Source organism: Microtus pennsylvanicus, chromosome 4, assembly GCF_037038515.1.
Source record: "Microtus pennsylvanicus isolate mMicPen1 chromosome 4, mMicPen1.hap1, whole genome shotgun sequence".
NCBI lineage: Eukaryota > Metazoa > Chordata > Mammalia > Rodentia > Cricetidae > Microtus > Microtus pennsylvanicus.
This window is the reverse complement of record NC_134582.1, coordinates 29,232,476-29,253,322: the sequence shown is the minus strand read 5'-3', so window position 1 is coordinate 29,253,322 and position 20,847 is coordinate 29,232,476. Positions and strand designations below refer to the sequence as shown.

The following is a 20,847-nucleotide window of genomic DNA, read 5'->3' as shown; positions in this document are numbered from 1 at the left end:
GCTAATTTTAATAATAATTGCTAATATTAACCCCGTGTTTCACTGGGAGCTTGAAGACAAAGGCTCCTCAGTTCTCCCCCTTCTGTTGGGAGTGAGCCAAGGAGGCCAAGTTCCTGTAAGAGCTCTTGGCAAAGAGGTCTCAGAATCCCCCCCCCCCAGCAGCCCTCTCCTTGTTAATGTCTTATTTCTCTTTCTTTGTTGAGCATCTGTTTTGAGAAATGGAGCCTGGTAGCTGACAATAGGAGATGGTGGGGCGGGGGGTGGGGTGGGGGGAGAATAAAAACGGGATCCCCAGGACAGAAACGTGGGTTCTGGAATGTTCCCTTCTGATCCGGCTCCCCACCGCCCCGCCCCCCTCCCACCCCGCCCTAGTTTGTTTCAACTTGTCTGTGAACCATATGAAATGCAGAACAGAAACTTCCATTTTTAGAACTTGAAATCTTTCCATGCGCGTACACACGCGAGCGGAGGCCGCCAAGGCCAGGGGATGTCACTGGAAACATAATGCCTGATGGACTCGGAGGAGACAGCGATCCAAACACACTCAAGCACAAGGCTCCACGGGGGGGGGGGGGGGGGGGGGCAACCCTCACCCGCCTTCCTGCCCCTCCTCCACCTCATAGCGCCACAGGAAGGGACCTGCCCTGTGCTTCCTCTTCAGGTTGTGGTAATTAAAACAGCATTGTGACTGTGGGATTTTGTTTGGAATACACTGGGCTTGGAGCTTTACAAGGCTGATTGGCACACACAACCTGCTGGGCTCATTTGGCGTCTTCTTATACAAGTGACGAGCCTAAGGTTGGATGTGATATATATATATATATATATATATATATATATATATATATATATATATATCACATTCTTCTCAGAGCCACAGAGGAGATTAAAAAAAAAAACACAAAAAAACAAAAGGCCCCCGCCCCCACCCCAGAGGATTGGACTGTGACTTCCTAAGAGAGAAGGTTAAACGGACCAGCTTTGTGACTTGGAGTGAATCCAAAAGAGGGCCCTCTTCTTTTTTCTCCCTCAGCCAGCTAGAATAATTCATTCCCTAAGGCGGCCTACCTGTGACAGTCACAGGTGACCTCCAGCCTGGTAAGCTCTGATGATTTCCCCTTCCCATTGCCCCGGTACAACTCCCTTTCCCCTCCTCCCCGCCCCACCAGAAGACAAATGCGCTGCCTGCCCAGGACGGATCTGGAGAGTGGAGGACACACAGGCGGGCGGGGCCTGCGCATGTCACCGTTAAGCCTCGCATGAGGAGGTTTTACAGCCTTCTTCACACTCCCACACGCATATAAACACACCCACACTCAACATCGAGCTCCACACACTGGAGAGCCGTCCTCTTCTATTAGGAGACATTTTAAAGCATATTAGCACCCTCCCCCAAAGCCATCAGCCAAACCGTGTTTATTACTTCGTTTGCTGTTTTAAACCCCCTCCTAACGGCTTCCAAGGAGACAAGGGACTTCCTGAAGAAAGCTCACCCTTCCTCTGGTGAGGGACATTCACACCTGACGGAGACTTAAATCTTTTTCTCCCCTCTCTTGACACAGCGCTGGTGACACGTAATGTACTTTTTTTTTTCTTTTGACAGAGTAATAAAAACCTCATTATCTCTGAATAGGCAGCAATTTCGTTATCTAATCTTTTTACCAAAAGGTTAGTTAATTAATCAGAAACAAATCCTGATTATTATTTCAATAGAATTAGAAAGACAGATCACCAGAGTGCTACTAAAGAGGGCCAGCCTGCGGTTTCACCTGCTCATTGCCATTCAGGCCCTCGCTGCCAGGGCCCCTCCAGGCACCCAGCCCTTGGAGCAGCAGCCAGCAGATGGCTGCTGGGAATGAGCGGCCAGCCTGCCTGGGCTCTAATGCCTGTGATCACATTACCTCACCGAATCCGTTACCAAGGTAACTGTTAAATTGCTGTGAAAGGCATGGTAATAAAGTAACCTGTCACATCGACAATAAAAGGAGCAGAATTTTCCTGTTCACTGAACTTTGCAGCTCATCAATACTCACTTGGTGGAGAAATTCCCCAGTCCTCCCGGGTCAGCCGCAGGAATCTTTCCATAAGGTTTCTGCAATGCAAACGAAAGTTCATGTAAACACAAGAGAGGCGGCGTCAACAGCCACATTCTTAGCTGCATGGGGCAAAGGCTCGCTTCTCTCTACAGAGAAGTGGTTAGGAGAGTCTGAAGAACATCAGATCACCCCCCTTCGGTGGTGTTGTTTTTAATTTAGACCATGCTAAATAAAAATATCCTTTTGCTAGTGAAAGACAGCTGTGGTTAAGAGGAGAAAGAGAAAACCAAGCACAAGAACAGGAAGGAAAACCTAACGCACCTCTTCCTCATTCAGATCCCATCTTATTGACTGCTTTTATTACAGGGTTGTGGAACTTTAAAGGTGATTTGGATTTACGCATAAAGGGGGCAAGCCTGGGTTTGCACAAGCAAACCCCCATTTTGCCCTGTACCATCCCTTGTCAGTTGGAACTACACAGAGACAACGTTCACTGACTGTATCTTGCGGCCTTGTCCCCTCCTGCAGACGCCCTTCAAATGCTAGGGGCGACACTGTGAGAGCTGAGATTTACTGCAACCCATGGCGGCTGTTCTCTGCGGTAAAGAAAGAGGATGGCCACATACTTAAAGAACGGGGAGTGAGTGGAAAACTTCATTTATTTCCTCACACTTGGGAGCCAGCCCTATGCACACGCAAGGGAACTAGGGTATAACCAACTAGCCTTCATTATTACACATTTGTAGGCTTTAGGCTTTGGGTTCCATTTAGTGCTGTCATTAATTAGGCAGTGTTAACCTAAGAGCACTTCAAGACTTGCCTATTGATATATTTCTGGGCATGGTCCCTTTTCCCATTTCCTCCATTTGGCTAGCAGGTAACAGTTACAGCTTGCTATTAAAATAGCAACAAAGCACAAACAAAAAGCCCTACTATTTTTTTTTAAACCAGTCCACCACTGATTTGAACCACTCCTATTGGTAGCGACAACCCATGGAAAACAAGCCCCAAGCAAGCATGGTCCTCAATATGGACCTCCCAACACGTGGGTACCACCACAGAGCCTCGCTGCCTAGCCCCCATACCGGTACTTTGATTGGCACCTTAGAGAAGATGGTGCTTTTTAACAGTGAGATTAGGGGTGGGAAAATGGATGTGTTCCCAGTAGAAAATGAAGGCTGTGCTTAAGTGTGTAGGGGGCAGAGGAAGCCCTGAGTGAATGAAATCCCAGGTGAATGTGCTTTGGTGTAGGTACTGTCATGTCAAGGACTCTAGCCTCAAACCATAAAGGCCCTTAGAGTAAGGCTCAGTAGGATGTTTTACTGACCCATTTTGTGGGTCAACTTGACACAAACTACAGACATCAGAGGAAGGAGCCTCAGCTGGGAGAAATGCCTCCTTGAAATCCAGCTGCAAGGCATTGTTTTCTCATTTAGTGATCAAGAGGAGGGCACAGCCCATGGTGGGTGGTACTCTCCCTGGGCTGCTGGTCCTAGGTTCTATATGAAAGCAAGCTGAGCAAGGCATGAAGAGCAAGTCAGTGAGCAGTGTCCCTCCATGGCCTCTGCCTCAGTTTCTGCCTTTGGGATCCTGCCCTGTTTGAGCTCTTGTCCTGAAGTCCTTCAGGGACGAAGAGAAATGCTGAAGTGTAAGCCAAATAAACCCTTTCCTCCCCAACTTACTTTTTGGTCATGGTGTTTCATAGCAGCAACAGAAACCCTAACTAATACAGAAAGCAAAGACTTCTTAGAGGACCTGGGTACAAATGTTCAGAGTATTTATAGAAAATGTCCACCATATCTTTCTTCCACTGGATAAAGTCTGAAGTTTGATCCTGCAACAGAGACTGCTCTTACCAAGATTAGCTACTCCTATCTCCTTGATCCAGTTCTGTGCCCACTTCCTTGCTTATTTGTATGTAATAACCCGGGCTCCTTGTTCATAGCTACACAATAACCCACTTGTCTGTTCTACTGGGTATAACAGACACACACTAAGCATCTAGCATGCTGTGGTTTCTACCACAGATAACCCAGACTATTCAACTGGAACAGCTTTCTGTCCATATGTCCATCTGTCTGTCATTTCTTCATTTCCTTGATACCCTAATCAGGTCCCTACCTGGGACATAGACATGGTGTTCATTTTCTGCATCAGAGATATGTAGCTCCATTTGGAAGAATAGGAACTATGTTAATAATAAGTTAATTCAGCCCACAGGTCAGGGCTGTCAATACCAGTGGGACCCAGTGAGTTACATAAATGTGTAAAGAGGATGGGTGCGAGAAGATGGGTAAGGGTGGTGCACGCTCAACAGGATTCTCTCTCATTAGGAGCAGCACTGACCGATAGACTGTTTCTATGTCGCTATGGGGAGGTCCCCATGGTCAGATACTGTGATTTTTCCAACAAAACCTTCCAACAGGAGTTTTAATACGCAAGCACAACTTTGGAAGTTCACTCGTATCCATTTTCTGGGCTTGCATAGAAAGTACATAGACTGGGTGTCTTAAAGGAAAGGAATCTACTTTCTCATAGCTCTGAATGGCAGCCATCTGGATCCTGGTGTCATAGGACTGGTTTTTTTCTGTGACCTCTCTCCCTCACTTGTAGTTCAGTGTCTTCCCCCTTCTTTTCTTGGGGTTTCCTTTCTGCCTTTGCTCTAAGTTTTTCTTCATGGAGGAAACTGTCATGTGAAGTACTTAATTTTAGCTCAATTGTCTGTTTAAAGACCTCATCTCTAAACAGATTCACTGAGAATTAAAACTTCATGTGAATTTTGAGAGAGGGATGATAGAAACCTAATTCGGTCTATAATGCCAGCATAGCCAGAGCAAACTCTGGTCCAAGATGAGTCCCGGTATTGCTGGTCACACTATGGGTCAGCAGGTAAAGATGCTTTCTGCCAAGATTGATGACATGTCCCAGAAGAAGAGAGCAAACTCCTGAAAATTGTCTACTGAGCTCCCCACCAGTGCATACAAGCCCACATGTATGTATACACACACATTCACACATACACACACCTATACACACACAAATATTTAAGGTTGGGCAGCAGTGGTGCATGCCTTTATTCCCAGCACTCGGGATGCAGAGACAGATGGATCTCTGTGTTCAAGGTCAGTCTGGTCTACAAAATAATTTCGAGATTTACAACCGGAACTACACAGAGAAACTATGTCTTACAAAATCAAAAATAAATAAGTAAGTAAATAAAGCAAACAAACAAAAAAAACGATGTGAAAGGTGAGGCATTCTGTCCAAGCCTTGGAACTATATGAAAGGCCCATTTTAAGGATAGGACAGATTATTTGATGAAAGGGTTTTCTAACAAGCAAGCATTTAGAATACAGCCTGAGAATTAGAGTTTTGGGTCACATTCACAGTGACCTTTGGGAGCAGAATGGGGTGGACTGAAACTATCAGGAAACAGAAGCTGTAGCTGAGCAATGGTGTCCATGTGAAGCGTTTCACACACACAGAAGGGAGTAAACCAGGTGCTTTAGATCGCAGAGAAGCACTCAGGACATGTAAATCTGGGATACCACCTCTCCCAAAACAGCCCCAAAGAGCTCTGAAATCTTTCATGGGGCCTTAAAGTCCCGGCAACGAACTAGCTAACCTTTCACGATGGAATTTGGATAGACATGAAGTAGTGACTCTGTACCTCCGATAGGGCATCCATGACAGACCACAAAGAGAGTCCACCATATCCAGCTTGGTGAACCAATGAGGATTTTATTGGCATTACAGGAACATGAGTGAGGGATTATTAAAAGGATCATGGATCACTCAAAAGTGACTGGACCACCAAAAGGTCCCATGCTAGAAAGAGTGATGTAAGGAGGCCGCTTGTTTGTTTCCCGGCTGCCCAGACTCTGAAATAACCACATAGAAACTGCATTTATTAAATCACTGTTTGGCCGATTAATTCTAGTTAGCTCTTACATTTAGAATTAACCTATATCCATTATTTTATAGTTTACCATGAGGCTCATGACCTACCAGCAAGGTTTCAGCGTGTCTGTCTCTGGCGGTCGCTCCATGGCTTCTTTCTGAATCCACCTCCTTTCTCCCAGCATTCAGCTTAGTTTTCCCCACCTAAGTTCTACCTTGCTATAGATCCAAAGCAGTTTCTTTATTAATCAATGTTATTTTCAGCACACAGAGGGGAATCCTACATCAGAGTGATAACTAAAACTTCATCACTATATATCCTCCTTCAGTAGACCTTCCACCCCCTATATACTCTAAGTGATAAGACCAGGGGAAGTTGAAGCAAGAGTAAGCAGTAGTTAAAATCTCATTTGAGAGCCCACATTCCATACCACCTCATTCTGTAAAGGAACATAATGACTTGTCAATACTACAAACGTAGCTGACACTGTACTATTTTATATTATTGCCATGACTGTGAGGCCCTGGTATTCTTTAGGTCATCACAACAATCTCTACTCCATGATGGTGACAATCATGATGCATAGAGGAAATGACAGCTCCCTAGAGTCACCTTGGAATTCTTGTTTTCTGATGAAGTGCTCTGGGGCTGCAACTCTAGCTAAAACTTTTCCAGACCACATATTAAGAACTTGCCTAGAGGAACTATAAAGGGAAGGTGCAATGGGGATTTCAGAGGACTAAAGTAACCAGTGGCATGACAGAAGGCGTTGTGCATCATGAACAGCGCTGGCCTGAGTCTAAGGGACCAGAAGCAGAATGCTGTAGTGTGGACTTGATGTGAGTATGTCCTACAAGGTTTCATGGACTGGAAACCGGAACTTCAGGATGGGATGTGAGAACAGTGGAAATATTGAGGGGTACAACCTAGGAGGAGTTGGTTGGGTCATTAACCGTGTACCCTAGGAAGAGGTGAAATGCATTTTCATGAGACTTCTCAGTTGGCTCTGAGCCACTCCTCCCTAGCTCCTGACTTCCTGGCTGATAATGACATCTCCTATCCTCATGTACACTTTACTGTAACTGAGATATCAACAGAGCCAACCTAACATTGCTGTCATGCTTTTAACCTTCAGAATAGCAAGAACTGAAACACAGCTCAGAGAGGAATACTGCTTACTGGCTTGCTTCACTGGACTCGCGTAGCTGCTGTGATGGTCATTCTTGGTCATCAGCTTGACTACATCTAGAATGAACTACACCCCAGAAATAGAGGGCACACTTGTCAGAGATTATTTTTGTTTGGTTTGAAATGGATGAATCTACTTCTAGGCTGTACCTTTGAGATAGGAAGACACAAACCTTTGTTCTAGATCTTGAGGCAAGAAGACACACCTTTAACCTGGGCTACACCTTCTGCTGGAAGCCTGTATAAGAACATGGGTAAAGGAAGCTTTGCCTGACTGCCCTTTTCTTGCTAGCACACCCATTCTTTCATAACATTGGAAACTGCTTCTTTGGGATTCCAGCATATACAGAACACCAGCTAAAACATTGAGCCCTGTGGGACTGAGCAAATACTGTATGGATTACTTTTTTTTTAAAGAAATGCACAAATTCAAAAAGCTTTAATTAAGCACCAATATGAAACCTTCATCACACTTGATATCAAACTAGTATGGCTTTTTATTGAGGTGCTATGGGTGACTCAGGTGGCTGGAAGGTGGGTTGCCACAAGCCATCAGACAATGAGCGAATTTCTGGACTCTTGTTTGCTTCTAGTCTCTGGGACTCCAACTGTTGCAACCATTCTCTCTCAAAGCAATTTTCATTTTTGAAAACCCTTGCAGGATTATGGTCCTTTATTTAGATGCCAGATTCTGTAGGAAGCTGTGCTCCCCTTTTCTGATTTGTGTGTCTTATTACACTCAGCAGAATGAGTCAGGTTCCCCGCAAAGGCAGTGAAGTGCAAACGTGCTTCTTTAATACACAAACGCTATCGGTAGATACCTGGCTGGATGACATTTCTAGGTTCCTCCACTCTGCTGGTGGAGGGTAGTGATTTTCCCATTAGTTCTGGCGTTTGCGATGCGGCTGTCTGACACCGCATGCAGATGCATCCCATTCTCTACCATTATGGTAGGCGAGGAACAGGACTCCAGTAATTGCTGGCATCGTCTCACAAAATGCACCATCTCTCGGCTTTGTACATGTGGTGTCTTTTTTTTATGACTTTGTTTACATACCATCCCTCACGGCAACAGATGATAATTGAGCAGCGTCCTGAGCAGACCACAGAGTACAGGAGTAACGCTTGCTCGTCTCGGTAAGATTCAACACCTGAGGAATAGATTTTCTCTCTCAATTTGTTTTATACTGTTTAAGAAGACACATAGAAAAAGACTTAAAAGACACCATTCAGCTACCACAGAAAAGAAAGCCTTTCCAGTATTATTGAAGGATTTGGGTATGTAATTCATTTCATCGCGATTTGCTCAGAGTTCTGTTGAAGATCACCAGATTGAAAACGCAATATGTTTCTTTGTCTTTTTGATCCTCCGGAAGTCTCAGCTTAATTCACAAATAAGGAAAAGTGATTCTCTGGCACTTGGCATGCAAGTCACAGTTTCCTTGCTGGGTTCCAGCAGATCCGTGGTCTCTAAGCTCTAGTGCTCAGCTGCTGCTGCGTTATGATCTTGCTGAAATATAAAACTGGCTGAAACCATCATTCCCTGTGCTCTTAGGAGGCTCTGTTTAAAGCTCTACTTGACCCATCTTGTTTCTTTAGGGAGCTTAATATTATATTGAAAGACAACGGAGCCAATTAAAGTCTCTCTCTCTCTCTCTCTCTCTCTCTCTCTCTCTCTCTCTCTCTCTCTCTCTCTCTGTGGGGGTGGGGTGGGGGATGTTCTATTCAAAGCCGAATATTATGAACACTGCTCAAAATTATTAGGAATAATCAGAACTCTTTCTCAACTTAAGACATTGAATCCACCTTGGTTTCTATATTGCAAAAGATAAATATAAATTAACACATACCCAAATAGAAAATAGAGAGCCTTCTCTATGGCTAGGTTGTAAGATAAATATTTTGTATACACACCCAAAATTAGCACCACTTACTGTTTATAATGTAAAGTGTAGAGAATGTGAGATAGTGGAATTTGGCAGTCACAGTCCCTTATGAGAGAGGCACCTCCTTTCTGTGGTCTTGTTCAGGAACTTTTCAAATAAAATGTCCAATTCAAAAGAGAATTTCTAAAAGACTGTACTTTTCATTTGTTTCTCCTTCAGGGCTGTGATTGGAACGTGGGTAGACAAGAACTCCACCAATGAACTACACTCCCCAGCTTGAAAAGAATGGTTTGGGTGGCTTGCCTATCCTATCCTATCCATAGCTGCCATAATAATTCACAGATATTTCATCTGTGAGATATCTTTATATCGATGGAAATGTGTCCAGCCTTGGGTTCCCACAGCCTTCCACTTTCTTGATACAAAGCACTGTTTTCCAAAGTTCTGACAGAGAAATATGTTTACACACCAAATTTAAAGTTAGATTATTGTAGGAAATATGATTTCTCAAAATTGGCGTTGCTATATTCTTGAGATAAGAAATTCAAAATACACATTAATAAAAAGTAATCGAAGCAGTTAGCTGATAGTCTGAAGAGAACATGACATGTAGGTTTCCTGTTTTTGAAAATTTTAAAGACATTTGGATAGGCAGGATAATGTTCTTAAATTGCCCAAGTATGTTACTGATTGTTTTTACTCCCAACATTGTCTTCCCATTGTGGAGTTTTGGCTCACCAAACAAAAACAGGAACCGGGCCTAAATGAGAAGATGTTTTAAGTCTGAGTTTAACCCAAGTACGATAATTGCAGTGAATTGCAAAGATAACTGGTTTTGTTAGAGAGGAAGACATGGAGGAAATAAATTGCTCTTGAATATTTCAATGGCTTATAAATAATCTTTCGGTTCAGCTTTGCATGCCAGGTGTGGAGGATTAAAGTCAGACTGGAGGCTCAGCAATCACAGAGTCTCCTTCGTCGTAATCTGCACATGGCAGACCTGTTCTCAGTGGCTTTGCCACGTTCAGGTGACGCCCACAGAACAGGAGGCAGAGATGTTGGTGAAGGTTTCTTGGAAGTTTTCCGTGGAAACGTCAGAAGTGTATTCCACTTGAAGAATTCTATTTCTCTTTGTCAGTTTAATAAATCCTTGAAAATACAAGAACTATCCAGGGTATCTATAGCTAGTAAATTTGTATTTGCCATTCACTCTCTTTAGAGAATTATTTAAGTTTTTCCTTTAAAAAGTTTTTAAAAGTTATTTTTTTTGTTGTTAATTTATTTGTATGAGTGTTTTGCCTGCACATAAGTATGTGCATCACAAGTGTGCCTAGGGCCCTTAGAGGTCAGAAGAGGGCATGAAATATCCTGGGATTGGTGTTACAGACAGCTGTAGGCTGCTGTGTAAGTGCTGGGAATCGAACTCAGGTCCCCTAAAGAGCAAGTGACGAGCCAACTCCTCAGCCCTCCCCTTATCTTTTTTTTTCTTTTTTGATAGTTTATGAAAATGCTTTTAAAGTATCTTTTTGTTAACTTCTGAGAAACATAGAAAGTACAACTTGACCTGTCTACTTCTTACCAATGAAATGTGTAGTGGTCGGCTCCCCTGCTACCATGTTGGCCCAAGAAACCCAATAGACCATGAGTGCTGTGTCTCAACCCATTTCTTTTTTAATCCATCGTTGAAACCCAGAGAATGCGTCTTTGCTCACCAAGCCGAATAGCCATTGAAATGTTTTCAGTTCTTGGGGTTGCTAGGTTCGGCTGTTCTGGTAAGATGTGATACGTAGAAGTCTTTTATACTTTTTTTCCCCTTCAATTTTATTAAGTTTGAGGAGGTAGTATGAAAACTAGAAAAAAAAAAAAGCATGCTCAGAATCCCAGGAGTAGAAAACCCAAGCTGTGTGGATCTCAATCGTATGTGGACTTTGCTTTCTTGGATGAAACTCACAGCTGGGCATGACTACACTGAGCATAAAAGTAAGTTCTAGATAGGAAGCATTATTTACTATTACTTAGCACATCTAATGATAGGATGAGTAATATGTTTAATTAAACCCCAATTGAGGTAGCGATAGAATTGTGCATGCACATAAACCCCTTTACAAATCTGTCAACGTGAGAGGCAAAACATGTCGTAGGAGACAAAGTTGATAAACAGATTGTTTATCATGGCAAACAGACTGCTTACTGCTTTACTAGCATAAACTGGGAGTGTCAAGGGAAGGTAGATTTATGAACTCAGAAGTTACAGAATCCCCCTGGACTTGACTCACCATCTCTGAAAAAGCAAGAGACTAGAAACCAAGAGTAGTCACTTGTAAAAAGAGTGGTCACCCTTTATCTTTGGGTAGCTGAAAAGAAATTGATTTCATGAAGAGAGGAGAAACAGAAGAAGGCTTGTGTATTATGATGAATTCGCCTAAACTTCAAATAAGGATATCTGGATGATGGAAAGAGCTAAGGGCTTAAAGAAGGGCTTGAAGCCAGAGACATAGCTGTAGCCAGACTTTTCTTTGGGCGACCAGCTCACAAAAAAAAAAAAAAAAAGACACGAAGCCTTATTATTAATTATAAAAACATGGCCTCAGTTTGAGCTTGTTCCTAATAGCTCTTATAACTTAAATTAGCCCGTTTCTATTCATTTATTTTCTATGTTGTGGCTTTATTACCTCATCTTCACAGTGCCCACCTGCTTGCTCTGTATCCTGGAGTCTCCACCTTCATCTTCCCAGTGTCCTCTCTGCCCAGAAATCCTACCTAGCTATTGTCTGTTCAGCTTTTTATTAAAATGATCATAGTGACACATCTTCACGGTGTACCAAAAGATTATTCCACAACCTCATCACTATTCACCTCTGCATGTAGGGATTGCAAACGAACAACCAATTAGAGTTAACCACAATCCCGCTACTGAGAAAGAATCAAATGATATTATATATTTATTTCCTATAACTAAACATAGAAGACCTACCTGAACATACTGTTTGAGCCATAGCTATTTTCCACACATGCGCAACTGTTTTGCTCTTTGAAAGCTTGTAAGTAGAAGCTAGACCATTTTAGCATCAACATCATCCCAAAGTACTAAAGATAATTTATCACTGGGATGCTGCCTCCAAATTTAGTAATACGAGGTTGGAAGAAATGGAACAGATGGGCAGAATACTCTTGCAAACTCAAATGTGTTAAATGATAACAGTTTTCTGTACCACACTTGATTCACACACACACACACACACACACACACACACACACACACACACACACACACACACCTTCAGAGCTGTCTATCTCTGTATTCTTAACACATCAAACCAATATGGTCTATTGTATTTATGTCTCCCTCTCCTCATACTCTTTTTCAGGCCTGGCCACGACTTTCAGACAAGTTGCTGTAAATGCTAATTATGATAATCACATAATGACCCTCGAATCAAATATCTTTTCTTCCATTAAGGGAATTTGCTTTAAGTTCATACACATCACAATTAAGATCGCTCCATTTGGACTTATGATAATGGTTTCAGACATGATGGTCTCGAATTGCTTGGTTTCAGAGGCTCCAAGCACAATGGTCGTTGCAAGGAATGCCTTAGGACAAACACAAGTGGAAAAAGCAAAACAGAAAGGCTCTGCCTTCCTATGTGTGCCAATAAAAGGCTAGAAATACAAAGAACAGAGTGTGCCGCTCAAGTCTCCAGTAGGCAAGGCATCCCGAGGTTCACAAAGCTCAATTGTTTTTCCAAAATGTCTGATTAGGAAAATCAATTAACTCAGCAGAATGGGCCCTATGGAGACATAGCTGCATTTCAGCGGAACAGAAGGTGAAAATGTGAAGAAATCCACACCCTCCCCCACGTATGAAAGAGGCACAAAGGGGGTGGGAGACAGAGAGAAACAGAAGCGAGGCAGAGAAGATGACCATGAAGATGCTGGGAAGGCATCCAGAGGGGACTCTACCTGCTAAGCCTCTGCTGCCAGTTTGAAATGCCAGCTACTACTTAGCACGATTCTGATTTTCCTCATACAACTCCCAGGAAACTTTTCCCTCTTGGCTATTACCCAAGACTAGCTTAGGACATGCTCTATCATTTGTTTAGAAACCTGGAAAGTGAACTCGCACTGACACCTTCATTTTTCAGTTTGTTTTTCGTGCTACTGATGATTGAAGGGACACACTGCTCAAATGAAACATGAGCACACAGATTTTAGCATTTTCATAAGCAAACCAAAAAATGTCTGACTCGGTCCTAGTGACTATCATAAATATCTAGAAATCTTTACTGATACTGTTGCCCTCAGATACAACTTTGCTCAACCTTTCTTTCCTTCAGCTCTGGATCTTCCCAGGGTCATAGAATGCTATGATGTTCAAGTCCAGTGGATTGAGCAGAGAGTAGAGACATGTGCCATGCATTCACAGAGCCTTAGAGAACCACAAACTTCTTAGGATTTGTCTGGGAATCACAGACCCCTGGCTTTGCTTCTCCCCTCTTTATGTTTTTTGTTTGTTTTTGATACTGAGGACAAAGCCCGTGGCCTTCCACATCTGAGACAATGTTCTGTCACCAAGCTATGTCTCCAGCTCTCAAAGCTGTGACTCAATTTGTCAGTGTCTTCTACCCTACGGGGTCAAGGTCAGTAAAGCATTTTCTCACTGTGACAGCTCTAAATCGCCTTGAACGGAAACCACGGACTGCATAGCGCTTAGATTATAGTGCCAGCTTTGCAAGACATTGCAATCAGGGTTCCCTGGCCTGTGGGAAGTCCAAGGAACCCCCACCTCCATCCAGGTCTAGTAAGTTGAGCATCCAAACTGCCTAGGCTCCCACAAAGCCAGTGCGTGCAGTAGGATCAGAAACCCATTGCCATTGTTCTTGAGTTCTCAGTAGTCCTCATTTAGTCCTCATTGTCCGCTATGTTCAGATAGTCCGGTTTTATCCCAGGCTTTTCCAGACCCAGGCCAGCTGGCCTTGGTGAGTTCCCAATAGAACATCCCCATTGTCTCAATGTGTGGGTGTACCCCTCGCGGTCCTGAGTTCCATGCTCGTGCTCTCTCACTTCCCACAGGCCAGGGAACCCTGATTGCTTTTCGGGCTGGGGGGAGACTTAATTGGGGGAGGGGGAGGGAAATGGGAGGCGGTGGCGGGGAAGAGACAGAAATCTTTAATAAATAAATAAATTAAAAAAAAAAGAAATTCAAAAAAGAAAGAAAGAAAAAAGAAAAATCAAAGACAAAAACAAAAAAAAAATAAATGCACCATTCATTTCTGTTAAAAAAAAAAAAAGACATTGGATGGACAACGTATTTGATCTGCTTCTCCCTCTGTTTGTGCTAGTCCTCTCCCATTGTGATAAAACACCAGAGACAGTCAACTGAAGAGGGTTTTGGCTCCTGGATTCAGAGATTTTAGTTTATGGACTCTTGGTCCTGTTGCGTTGGGCCTGTGAAGCATGATATATCAAGGTGTAAGGACATAGTGGTTTGGATAATGCTTCGTTGCTGTTTAAATCGGCAAATGGCCAGCATGAGAGTGAGCCCCGCTTGGTGCAGTTTTTCTAGCTTTCTGTCTATATTCTTAACTAGAAGGCCATAAGGCTGTTTGCCTGTGTATTCGTTACTTTTGTCATAACTGGGATCAACCGCTTGACAAGAATCAGCCTAAGCAAGGGGGTTTGAAAAGGGATATGGCCCACCATGTTGGAGATGGAATGGCATAGAACATAAAGAGGGGTGGTCACATTTTGTCCTCAGGAAGCAGAGAAGCGCAAACCAATTAGAAAAACCCCAAGGCCACTAGAGGCCCACTTCTTTCAGCAAGGCTCTAACTCCGATGGTTTCAGAAGCTTCCCAAACAACACCGCAGGCTCTGGAGCCAAGTGTTGGGACACTCTAGTCTGTAAGGGATAGTTCACACTCAGAACACAGTAGGTTTGATCACATAGGGGTAGCCAGACCAACGGACAAGGCTATTTTTGCTTGAATGTGATAGACAACCAAATGGCTCATGGACAACAACAATGCAAGTGTGAAACAGTCTTCAAGTGTCCCTGGGGTTTGTATTTGATTCCTTTCCAGCTGCTGCGATATGGAACACTGAGACTACATAGGCGGACATTTTGATATCTCAGTGCAAAGTACTCAGGACGTACTTCAGAAACTTCATTTCAAAGCAGAGGGCAGACGTGAAAGGGTAGGTATATTGCTATACCTGATGGGTGGTATAGTGATATACTGAAGTACTTCACTTTAGTCCCTGCAGTAGTCTGAATGAGAACTGTTCCCTGTAGGCTCATGCATTCGGGAGCTTTGTCCTCAATTGGTGGCATTGTTTGGAGGATGATGTGGAACCTTTAGAAAGCTGCTTGAGAATGTGCAGCTAGAGGAGTGCTTAGAGTTTGCAGTATCACCCCACTTCCGGTTCTCCCTCTTTACTTCCTGTTTGCTTATGAACACATGTGGTGAGCTAGCTTCTTGCTCTGGCTGCCAGGCCTTTCCTGCCCACTATCGTGCCCTCTCCACGCATTCCCTTTGGAACTTTCAGATAAATAAGTACTTTATTCCCCACTTGCTTGTTGTGACGCATTTTATCTTAGGAACAGAAGGGTAACCACTGCAATGGCCACGTCTCCTAGAGCTGTACGAGATAATGCTAAATATTCAATAAATAACACCAAAGATATGAATTAATGCAGGCATACGTGAATACTAATGTCTATATTGGATAGAGAAAATGAGTGATTTTGACTTGCTTTATTGATTGGCTTACAAATTATGTTTACTGTCATATAGAAATTGTGGCTGTCTCGAACATGGCTAGTTAATTTCCTACATTAATCTAAGAGTAAGGATCTTAATTTCTCAGAGATCTACTCAAAAATAAAAAAAACGATGCCTGGATTCTGCCTCGCTGTGGTACTCTGAGATACTTCTACTTCAGCAAAACTGTTAATATCTACTGCCGTAAACTACCGCCTTAAACCTAAGTATAGCAATAACTCCCTCTATAAAATTTAGTTAGCATTTCCAGAGGTCAATAAAGCATTAGAGATAACCTAAAGCTTTCAAAATGGCTCCTCAAAATCTCAAAAAACAAAACAACAAATCACTTAAGGAAAATCATATTCTAACCAGAAAGTGAATATTTGAGATTTTGTTATGAACATGGACATACACATGTACGTGCATATTTCATGTCTGACCTCTGCATGCAGGTAGAAGAGAGACATGTTGCAAATGAAGTCTGTTCTAAAGCTGATGTCCTTCTGTAGAAGGCGATTGCCTCCAATAACCTCCACTTAGAAACAACTGGGAGCCTCCACCCTTTTTATTGCAAACATCTGTAGTCTGAGAGCCACAGAAGACACACTGCCACCGAGAACGGAAATCCTGGAGCCTCGCTCAGTCGGTGGAGAAAGCACATTCCAACTTCTTCTGCTTGATGTTTTATTGATAAAAATCAGGAAGAAACCTTTTATGAACTTCTAATTAGTTTACCAAGCAAAATGTTGATAAAAAGCTCTTGCCTGACACCCAGGCTGCTCAGTCAAATGGGACAGTACCTGGTGGCAATCATGCTGGGTCATGAAACTAATTGTGGGTTGGGAGGGTGAAAACGTCTCAGTTTCCGAGCAGGGAATACCAATGTCTGACAGAGAAATGTTCCAAAAGTGGTGTGCTGTGCTCTTTCATCTCTGTCTCTGGCTATTTATTCCGACTTAGCTTCTAAATTATTCATTTTCTTTAAGCAATCAATATTAATAATCTGATTTGCTCCCTGGCATTTGCAGCCACACTTCTGTTTAACTGACTGTAAATAAAGGTCACTTGGAGGCTTCCTGCTGCTGTTCAGAAGGTCCTTGCCTAATTAATTCCCAACCTTTTTTTTTCCCTGTGACTGTGATTAGCAGCTGCAATCAGGTTGGGCAATTAGCTACCTCCTTGTGCTGATTTGCTCCACACAGCCCTCAAGATGAGGTTTTGCTCGTCATTCAGTCTTCCCTCTAAAATGAACAGGAGTAGGAGGATTTATTTTTTGCGTCAAGGTTTACAAATTTACAGATAATTATAAAGGACATTATTAAGGCTATCTACCAGCTGCTGCAGCAATCTCCCCATTTAGGTCCTCAAGTCCCGAACACTGTGGGCAGCTTGCCGGTGTACTGGGGCAGGAAGGTCTGGGCTCACTCCATTCTCCCAGCACACAAACTCTTTGACCTTGAACAAGTGAGTCTGTAAAATTCCTGCCAACGGAGAAGAGTGCTTCCTCTAGGCTTGTGGTGAAGATTAAACCCATGAGTGGATTCAACAATGTTATGAAACAGATAGGTATTGGGTCAAGCCACATTAAGGAAAATGGATGGAATAGGGGTGGAGAAAGAAAATGTTGTGTAAACGAACAAGCGGGTCCACGAGTTGTGGCTAACCTTGTACAGGAAAGCACTGCCTGCTAAGATAGAGATTTAGCATTAGGTCTGAGGGTTCAGGAAAACCCTGCTGAGGAAGGACATTAACTTTTATGTGTTTCCAGCAGAAAGTATGTCGGTGTCCTTATAGTTCGGTGAACTGTGGGTGGCCAGAGGAGACCACAGGGAACCAGCTCCTTTGGCTAGCCGACCCACTCTCGGACAGGGTCCTACAGTAGTTTGGCCTGGATTCTAATCCTAGCCTCTCCATTTATTAAACTCATTACACAGAGAAAATCACGATGTTCTTCATGCCCCCTTGTGTGAATGCAAAGGATTGGGAAATCCCTAAATATTTATAGGGAAAACATTCAAACACGGATTGAAAAGAGAAAGAATCCACTAATGTCAGATACTCTCCGTGAATACTGATGAAGAGTTTGGAGTCCTTTATGCATGGTGAGAGAGCTCTGTTACGCTACAAATTCCTGCTTAGCGTAGGAGTGGTATCGAGAGAGAAAGGGGGAGGGTAATGGATTCTGACCGGAAGGCTACCCATCAGTCTGAACTTGGTCCAGGTTGACAAAAATATGTACTGAGCATTGTGGAAAGAGAGAAAGCAGATGACTTTCCCTGAATATTTATTAAGAGTTCCGGTAAGTATAACAGCATGCTTCTGGTCATTTCCATGCCTGTGAGTTGAGTTGCCCTTCACACTCTTTCTGTAGGAGATGATGAAGATTTACTTCCTATTTATATTATATACTTAGTAATATGTGAAACGTGTCACCAGCATCTAAATGACCGATTTTTAGTGATTTGGATAGTGTCAGATATATGAGTACAAATGGGTATTAATTACTATTTTGGGATATGATTATAATGAGTAGCTGGATGGCACATTCTTTCAAATTTCAACATTACCTCTAAACTGACATATTTGCCCCAGGAAGAAGGGGGAAGCTCCAGAGCTTCAGATGGTAAGTAGAAGGTAAACAAACTGTTACATGTACAGGAAGAATAGAAGCTTGGAAGGTTATAGAGGGTCCCTACCTACAGTATAAAAGGACCTAAACAGATGCTATGGATGAAGAATCTATTCTTGTCCCCTGTAAGTAACAGCTCATTTATAGTCCTGTTAGCAAACCCAATAAAAACTCATTGACTCGGAAGTTTTTGAACGTTGGTGGAATCTTTACTTTGGTCTGTTACGGGTTTTGTTGTGTTAGTGTGTATTGTGTCTCTCCAAGCAAAGTCTGTCACACAATCTGAATATGCTAAGAAGTTCTAGGAGAGTTTTTCTATAATGGCAGGTTGCGGCTTGCAATGAGGTAAATCAAAACAGGCAAAGCTAGAGATTTTTGGCTCAGTGGGCAAGTAGCTTACCATGTAAACATGAGGACCTGAATTGGGTCCCCAGAATCCATGTAAAGTAAGACGCACTTTAGCCTACACCTGTGACCCCAGATCTCTGACAGGATAATCCCTTGAAGCTCATCGGCCAGCTAGCCGGTGTACACAGCAACGAACAACAAAAGACCCTGTCTCAAACGAGGTGGCATTTATAAGGTACATCTAGTTTTGCAGCTCACCCGTGTCACCAAAGGGAATCCAATCATTTTGAATAAGTTCAGACCTCTGCCATCACCTGTAAATGCTCTTCTGGGGATTAACACACAAAGAGCGTTTTGAGATTGGAACTGGTTTTGAAGGCAACATTCTTGGTCCTAAGAGTGAACTAGAGGCAACCATCTCCCAAACGAAATCCGTACATCTGCGGATGGGCGCCAAATACAACCGGGGTAGCTGCAGAGGAGTTCGGATTCCTGGAAGACACATTTGTTAGTAAGGGCTTGAATATTAATCATAGCAATTTGAGGACAAAGCAGAATTTCTTTAGTGAAATATTCTCTTCAAAGTGTCTAAAATGGATATGCTCTAGGAAATGGCCCCTTTCTTAGAAACTCTTACCACTGCTCAGCTGAAGGAAATATCCATTTCCCCTGGAGCTGTAGCTCCTACTTTGCTGACAGCTGCAAGCCCAAACCAGGGCATTCTGCAAGAGCGGCCTTCCTTTTCCTTGCTGTTCTGTTAGGCTCGTTCATTTAATCTCAGAGGGGATCTGACAGCTTTCTCCAACTCCTAAAGCATTTCTTCAGGAAAATGAAAATCACGGTAAGGGGGGGAACAAGAGAGAGAGAAAATGCTGATGGCAGCCGGCAGGCTGAGAACTGCCATCCGTTACATGGGCAAGGTCTACTTGCTGCCCAAGTAGCCAGGGCTCACAGTTAGGATGGAGGTCACACTTTCAATACCGCTTCTGTGACAGCTCAGCTAATGAATGCAAATGTTCAGCACAGTCCATTTACTGGGCGGTAGCTGATTCATATCACTGAGATGTATTATAGACAATGTCAAGCATTTTAAATTTATGGACTGCATACACACAATTCATGTAGTCATATTCTCTTCTTGGCATGTGCAATAGGTGATGGCTGCCTTTCTCACTGTATCCTAGCTGACTCGGAAAGACATTCTGACAATCAACACTATTTGGCCCTCAGATAAGCTCATTTTTGAGCTCAGTAGATAATCAAAAGATTTCATCACCCAACAGTACCTTTTCTCTAGTGACAACCCAAGGGAAAAGACAGGCTACTCCCACTTGGAAGCTCATAAGTTCTTTGGTAGAGCCTCTCCCAAAGCTGTCTCCAGTCTGTCTGCTTCAGCTGTCTCCTGCTGGCAGACATCTGGCAAGGACCTGCCTTCTCACCCGTCCTTCCTAACAAGGCCTAAACTTCCCGGTGATCAATGGGAAACAAGAAGCTAATGTAGACTCTGGATTCCAGGAATAATAAGGCTTTCTACCACAGAATTCTCTATGAGGATAAAGTATTCTCTTTCTGCCTCCAACATGATAGTCACTAGAAGCATATGGCTCTCAGGTAGTTAAAATATGGGTAGCTTGGTCATGGATCTGAATTCTTAAATAATTTCCTTTATTAGAGAAGGTTGATAATCCTAATGGCCACGTGTACCTAACAGCTATGAGATTAGGCATTTCCGTAGATGCCATGTCTCTTAGATTCCTGAGGAGTACATTTCAGTTCTCCATGGAAACTCTCAGTTCTTGGGGTCTTCTAGGAATTCCTTCATAAAATACCTTGATGAAAAGGGACATTGAGGATATCAAAATTGGAGGATCCTGCGCTTTTTCCCCCCTCTCTTATGCATTTTTTGTCTTAATATTAGGTTTGGGGTTAAAGCTTGAAATTATGTTACTTCAATGGTACCCAATCTTCGATTGTTCATTCATCTTCTGTGGCTCCATTCTGTGAGTGTGGGTGAATAAGGCCCTTAGGAGCCATGCAGTCTTGGCATAGCCACAAGACACTGGGTAGCTTTCAGAGCTCATCTGGGTTTTGGT

The 20,847-nt window shown here is 43.0% G+C and overlaps 1 long non-coding RNA gene across 2 annotated transcripts in view; it reads right to left on the bottom strand.

Annotated features, from left to right (window-relative positions):
• The window catches only part of LOC142848639 (uncharacterized), a 335,690-nt gene that overhangs the window by 36,665 nt on the left and 278,178 nt on the right, over positions 1–20,847 (bottom strand). Inside the window, exon 2 of one of the 2 annotated variants that reach the window (XR_012910442.1) lies at positions 2,034–2,092. This is a non-coding gene — a long non-coding RNA (uncharacterized LOC142848639). Of the gene's footprint in view, positions 1–2,033; positions 2,193–20,847 lie in introns of those variants that run through there. The other variant, XR_012910441.1, reaches the window with a different exon arrangement.